Source organism: Rosa chinensis, unplaced genomic scaffold (assembly GCF_002994745.2).
Source record: "Rosa chinensis cultivar Old Blush unplaced genomic scaffold, RchiOBHm-V2 RchiOBHmChr0c40, whole genome shotgun sequence".
Lineage (NCBI taxonomy): Eukaryota > Viridiplantae > Streptophyta > Magnoliopsida > Rosales > Rosaceae > Rosa > Rosa chinensis.
The window spans coordinates 139,860-147,049 of NW_020126849.1; the positions used below are offsets into that span (position 1 = coordinate 139,860).

At 36.3% G+C, this 7,190-nt stretch overlaps 1 long non-coding RNA gene across 1 annotated transcript; it reads left to right on the forward strand.

Annotated features, from left to right (window-relative positions):
• The first annotated feature begins 3,522 nt into the window (after window positions 1-3,522).
• Window positions 3,523-5,521, forward strand: LOC121050909. Its single transcript, XR_005804313.1, has 2 exons — window positions 3,523-3,943; window positions 4,187-5,521. It is a non-coding gene; the product is annotated as an uncharacterized LOC121050909 (long non-coding RNA).
• The last annotated feature ends 1,669 nt before the right edge of the window (window positions 5,522-7,190 follow it).

Below are 7,190 nucleotides of genomic sequence, written 5' to 3' on the forward strand. Positions count from 1 at the left end.
GTTTTCTGCAATCATCCTCATGAAGATAGCTTACACTTATTTGTGAATTGTCCGTATGCTAAAGAAGTATGGAATAGGGCTGGGATACCAATGTTGGGGGCTGCAAGTACTACCATTCAAGAGTGGTTTACAGGGGTTGTCAACAGATTCACCAAGGAGGAACTGTGTAAGATCCTTATGTTGATTTGGGGAATTTGGAAAAGTAGGAATTCACAAGTCTGGGAACAACAAGGAAGGCATGCCTCTGAGACATGTTTTCTAACGCTTGGCTGGTATGAAGAATTTAAAAAACATACTGCCTCGTCGTTGGTTCGACAGGCGAGGTCAATAAGATGGAAGGCACCAAATCCGGGAAAGGTAAAGATCAATGTTGATGGTGCATATCAGGTGGACTCTCGACGAGGAGGAGTGGGATGTGTAATCCGTGCTAGTGATGGCAGTTTTGTAGCTGGACAGGCTCGGCCATATACCCTTCTCACCTCTCCATTTCATGCTGAATTACTAGCTTTGCGCGATGGACTCTTTCTAGCTCAAACACTGCAGCAAAATGAGGTAATTTTTGAGAGTGACTGTGCACTTTTGGTACAAGCTATTCAGTCTCCAACTTATGACCTTTCTACTATGCATATATTGATTGGGGAAGTCAGAACTCTGTTACAGACCCATCCTGGGTTCAGTCTTACTCATGTAAACAGAGAAGCAAATGTAGTTGCACATTTGCTTGCTTCTCATGCGTTGAGAACTAGTGATAGTCAAATGTGGTTTGTAACAGCTCCCGAAATTATAAGGGATGCCATTCGAAACGATGTAATCGTTATCTGATTCAATGAAATCTATTTTCAAAAAATGTGGAGTGCCAAACAGAGGCTAATAAAGATAAAAAAGGAAAAGGAGTTATGGAGGGCCAAAGGGGAAGAAAGAAAAGGTGGGAGGTGCGGCCAAATTGTCTAAACAAATAGATCGGCTTGTTGATGTAGTCGAGAGTAGGAGTACAGCCACCTCTGTTCGTGATAATGGTACCTCACATGGAACTAGTATTCAGGAGGTGATGAAATTTGTAGCAACATTACCAGGAGCGGAAACTGGTACCAAGTTATGGTGGTTTGCAACGGAGCTGTTTTGCTCTCAAGAGAAGCGAGAGATGTTTTCTATTATGACAGATGTTGATCTCAAACTCCAGTTTCTGATTCTTAATCAGAAAAAAGCTGAAAATTAAGTAGGCTGATCCTACTTTGTAACAAGATGGGTGTTGCTTGTCGTTTAGACCTAAGCTGAGATGCTTTATGTTTTTGTGATTTCCACCTTTGAAAGATTGTTTGTTGTTAATTGTTAATGCTACTTTATTTACTAAACTTAAAGTGATATTGATGCATCTTGGAACTATTATTACTGATGGCTATTTGGTTATGTGAATTTGTGTTTGCTGTGAATCTGTGTTCTGTTTTTATCTTGTTGCTCCAGTACATATACATGCTAAACACATACTTGCAAATAGCCATTTTATGTTGTGAAATTTGATGAACAAGTAAATATTGACAGGAGTAGTTGTGTGAAGTATGGATGCTTCTGGAGATGAGGAGGAGATAGATCAAATTATATGTCTATGTGCTCGTCTTATTCAAGTCTATCTCGAAAGTACATTCAGAAAACTCCATGTATGACAAGCTCCCAAACAGGTTACATTTGGTTAATGGAAGTATTAGAAGGCAATGAAAGTAGGTGTTATAATCAATTTAGGATGGATAAGCAAGTCTTCCTCATGCTTGTAAATGATTTGGAAAAGATATTGAAGGGTTCAAGAAACATGAGTATTGTTGAAATGTTGGCTATGTTTCTCTATATTTTGGGACAAGGTCAGACAAATGGAATAACAAGAACGTTTTCAACGTTCTGGTGAGACGGTTAGTAGGTATTTTGATATAATGTTAGAGATTTTTATAATATGGCAAAAGTGCTCATAAAGCCATTGGATCCGGAATTTAGGAGCATCCCACAAGAAATTCTAACTGATTCAAGATACATGCCTCATTTTAAGGTAAGTATAATGTACTACTCTTGAATATGTTATCCTTATATAAATTCTTGCCAATTTCCTATTTCTAGAAAGCCATTTTTTTTTTTTCATTCGGTACAGTACGATTTGTAGTACTAATATGTAGGATTGCATTGGCGCTATTGATGGTGTTCATGTCCAAGCTTCGATATCTCCATGTGATCAAGTGCCATACATTGGAAGAAAAGGGATACCCACCCAAAATGTATTGGCTATTTGCAACTTCAACATTCAATTCACATTTGTATGTGCAGGGTGGGAAGGCACCGCCCATGATAGTAGAGTATTCTTATCAGCTCTACGCAATCCTCGATCGAATTTTCCTAAACCCCCAAATGGTATTTTATTTTTCCGGAATTACACAAATAATAACTTATTATCTTTTATTTTACTAAGATCAATCATTCTTTATAATTTTTAATTTCAGGAAAATACTATGTGGTGGATGCAGGATATCCACAAATGAAGGGTTATTTAGGACCCTATAAAGGTGAGCGGTACCACCTTCCACATTTTCGTAGAGGTGATGAACCGACCGGTCATAAAGAAATATTCAATCATGCACATTCTTCACTAAGGGGTGTTATTGAGCGCACTTTTGGGGTATGGAAAAAGAAATGGAGTATTTTACGTGATATGCCACATTTTCCTTATGAAAAACAAGTGAAGATAGTTATTGCTACTATGGCTCTTCATAATTATATAAGAAGATATGCTCAACAAGATATTGATTTTGATGAAAGTGGAAATTACTCAAGTGAAGAGACTAGTGAAGAGATGGAGGATAATGAACATGATGGAGATGGTTCAGGAAGACAAGAAATGGAGGTGCTAAGAAATGCAATTGCACAAAGTCTAATGAATGCATCTATTTAGCATTTAGTTGTAATTTTCAAGTGACTTTAATATATTTTGTGTAATGGTTCCCGTTGAACTATGGTTGGGAAATTAATCCAAATATTCTAGACGAGATTTTGTGTAATAGTAAAACATAATATGCATATTGAAGGGTTTAAAGTAAATCTTTTATTTGGTCCAACCAAGGGTACAAGAATAATACAAGAGATTTTTTTTTTAATTTGGTATGGTTACATAATCAAAAAACAAAATTAAGTATTTTAGTAGCATATCTGAGCATGTATGACCATTTTGGTAATTATACCCAGCCAAAGCACTTTTGCCTTGCAACTTACCAAACACCTAGAAATTGCTTTTGGACCTCACAGCACTTTTAAAAAGTTTACCAAACACCTCAACTGTTTCTCCTCACAGCAAGTTCGGAAGTGCTTCCTCTCACAGCAAGTTCGGAAGTGCTTCCCCTCACAGCACAGCAATCCCAAACTAAGCCTTAACCATGTTGTTAATTATGTGTATCAGAGAGACAACATGATAATTCCTTTTTACTGCTCACACAATTGCCATGCTCTCTGCCTTTAGTTTCTCTAGATTAACTTTCTTGACTCCAGATTAATCATCCTAAAGTCCACCTAGCAGAAATAAATTATTATAGTTAGGCATATTTTAAAGGACTAACAGTGCCATGTTCACTAACATTGTATTTGAGTATTCGTATAGAGCTGTTCAATGGTAGAATTAGAATAGACATTTTAACACAGAATCAGATTTGAAGTTATGTGTTTTGAGGGTTATAATCAGTGGATGTGGTGATTCTTATTTAGGATATTTTCCTGGTTATCCCAGTCCCGTACTTTGCTTTGGAATTTGGGTTTGATATTGTTGGCTTGATTGTTTGCAGCATAAGGAAATCTTAGTTCACTTTCTAAAAGTCTTGGGCTTCATGGGAACAATGACTACCCCATTCCATGAGTAGCATCTAATTCTGATGGGGTTCATATACATCAGATCTTGCTCTTCTCTGATAGTCTCAAGGTACTCTTCTGCTTACATATTATATCTGTTGGTCCTTTATTTCAAAAGATTGGTGAAACCTATATGGGCGCGTTTATAATCTTATGAAAATTGAGTTCTTTGGGTTGTTTTCTATCTCAGTCCAAAAATATCAAAGTTTATGTCATTTATTTAATTGATTAGATGGCTTGTTTTGTAATAGTATTAATATCTTGTTAATACTATTATCGTGTTAAACTGAAGGTCTGTTATTAACTTGTGCAGTGCATTACATTTTCAGGATTTGAGATCACCTTATACTTAGCAGTAGAGCTCTTTAAACCATCTTATACAAATGATGACCAAAAACATACGTGAGTTGTTCTTATTCTGGTTCGTGTTCATTCTTTTAAAACCTTATTTGTATAGAACAAGAGCAGAAAATATATATCCTATTGTTTTGCAGAGTGGTAGAAACATGAAAAGATCCTTGTAATGGTTGGATTGCATTATTGGTGATGTAAAAATATATTCCATATAAGAAATTAACACAAATATATCAAAATTATCACAGTTGTATCATCACCAGAGTTAGGCAGTTAATGAGCACATTCAAAGTAATGGAATGGACTTCTATCATTGATGATTTGCTTGCAAAGCAAGTGCCAGAGTCAGTGTCATAGGAATGTACTCCTAGTTTATGGAATAAATAAGATTATGTGCTCCAGACATTAGTATCACTTCCTAGGCATACATGATGCTGCCTCTTTGCAATGGTTAGACTTTAGGACCTGGAACCTTTAGTGGCCGGGGTAAATTAAATTCTAAAGATCTTATATTTTGAAGAGGTGCTTTAAACATGACATGGATGAAAAAACAAAGTGGGCACATTATCTCGGGTTGGTAATGCTTGAATTAAATATCATTTGGTAATTAGCACAAGGATGCATTTGATGAACCAAGTGTTATTGGTCTGTGCTGAAAGTTACTGTGATGAGTGTTACTAGTTGAGCAATTAAGGAATGGTGCTTGAATTAAATATCATTGTGGTGATTAGCACAAGGATGCATTTGATGAACCAAGTGTTATTGGTCTGTGCTGAAAGTTACTGTAATGAGTATCATTAGTTGAGCAATTAATGAATGGTGTTATGAGCTTGCTGTGGAGTACGAAGGAAAGCATGATAACGAAAACGTGCAGAGGACTGCATTGCTATACAAGTTTGGACCCAGAGGATACCATTATCAAATCCTTCACACACATGCTTACCTTGGCAAAGGAGGTCCAGATTGCTTATCACATAAAAAGGGTAACTTTGCAGATGAAGGAGCAAGGTGTAATTTGTGTTCCACTTTGTCTTCTACAAGGCCTGGGAATCTTTTGAGGCAAATAGGATTTGTTTTCAAGAGACAGTTGCTTGTTTGATAATTTATTTGCTATGTTTTACAATGTTCTCACTGGTGTAATTATATATTTCTAATTTTTACATGTGCTTTGCTAAGACAGGCTAGTCTTGCCCAAGTGTAACAGATATATGCTATTATTGTTGTCAAATTCAATCAATGGAACATAAGGCCTCAATTGTCAATGTAACTCGTTTGTGATCTACAAGCTTTTATCTTTTAACATTGCAAAAAGGAAACTCATGTATGCTCGCCTAATATGAAACAACAACTATGAAGCAACACTAAATGAAAATAATCAAACACAAGCTAAGTAGCAGTAGAAAATTACAATCCCGAAAAAACTTCAGTGGTTTCTAGTTTCTACACTATTGCAAGTTATTTGGAAAGGCATGCATGATCATAGTTTTCCATTCAGTGGCCATGCCAGGATGCTACGTCAAAAATGCTGCATCAAAGCAAGCTGCTACTTCTCAACCAGTCCTACTTGATCGGATGTGGTATTTTGCATCAAAGCAAGCTGAGAATGTTGTCAAACAGTCTTCAGTTCCAGCAACCTAAAGTCCATCAATAACTAGCTTAGTTAATGAGTTAACTAAACTGTCTACTTATCTAGGATTAACCACTGATGAAATTGTACATGGTCTGTGCCAGGTTGGGAATGTACATAGTGTGTTTGCGTTGGAAATGTACTCAGGGATAGGCTGCCCAAGTATTCTCTGCAACCAGAAGAAACACAGCTTAATATACTTGTCTGGTTTATCAGAAGCATAATGAATCAACATATATCTGTATTAGTGAAATTAGCATATTGACAAAATGACCTTTTCCCTTTTCAGTTTTCTTCTTTCTTCTCTATAATATATCAGCTACAACTATAAAATGTAAACCCTCCAAGTAAGTTGATGTATTATATACCACTTCAGAGCATATGGTTCTAATGGTTGTGTAGACAAAGTGTATTATATGACATGAAAAATGGTCATCCTCGATTCCTCAATGTATATGTGCCTAGACTGTCAGACAAATAATATACACAAAATACCAAAAATATTTTGCCATTGTTGGAATGCCAATGAAAGAAGTTAAACACAATAGCTAGAAACACTTGAAAGCAAATTTTCCAAAAGCACGAGCAAATACAATGATATAAGTTAAACACAGTAGTTAGAACAAACCTTCTCGCTGGCCAGGAACTCTTGTTGAGTTGTTGCAGCTTCAACAAATCCTCGACATGACATTCCACCGTTGAGGCGGACTATATATGGTCCGCATACGAAATTCAATTCCATCTCCTGACACCACTACACCAGTACTTGTTTCATGCTTCTCCTCTGCAATACTGAAGAATATTATAGTTAGACCTCCAACATATTCACCACAAGAAATAGATTAACACTTGAAACTGAAGACGCTCTCAAGTACAACGAAAATACACCCGACAATCTCATTGTTTTAAACACAGTGTCAACGGCAAACCAATGATTTGTCTTTTGTAACTAGAGAAGCAGGCTTTAATGGAGGTAACCAGCAACTTAATCGAGCAAACTGTTAAAGTTAATGCTTAGTTACTTTCCTAACCTTATGCTAGTTAGGTTCTTTAACTCTAGTTAAATAAGTTGTTGTAAGTTATTTAAGAGTCTTTGACTTTTGTGTCTATGGCATGGGTTTGTCATATAAGCCATGCTGCTCTGCTAGAGTCAGTAAGAGAGAGGAAAATCTGAACAAAGAAATATCAGAAGGAAACAGAGGACTGAGTATCAGAATACTACAGCCCCTTTCTCAACAATATCAGCTTCTTCTTGTATCTTTGTGATTATACATCACTTCTATATCAAATATATATTGGTGTATGTGTGTGATTGAGTGCAGGACAAAGAGATCAA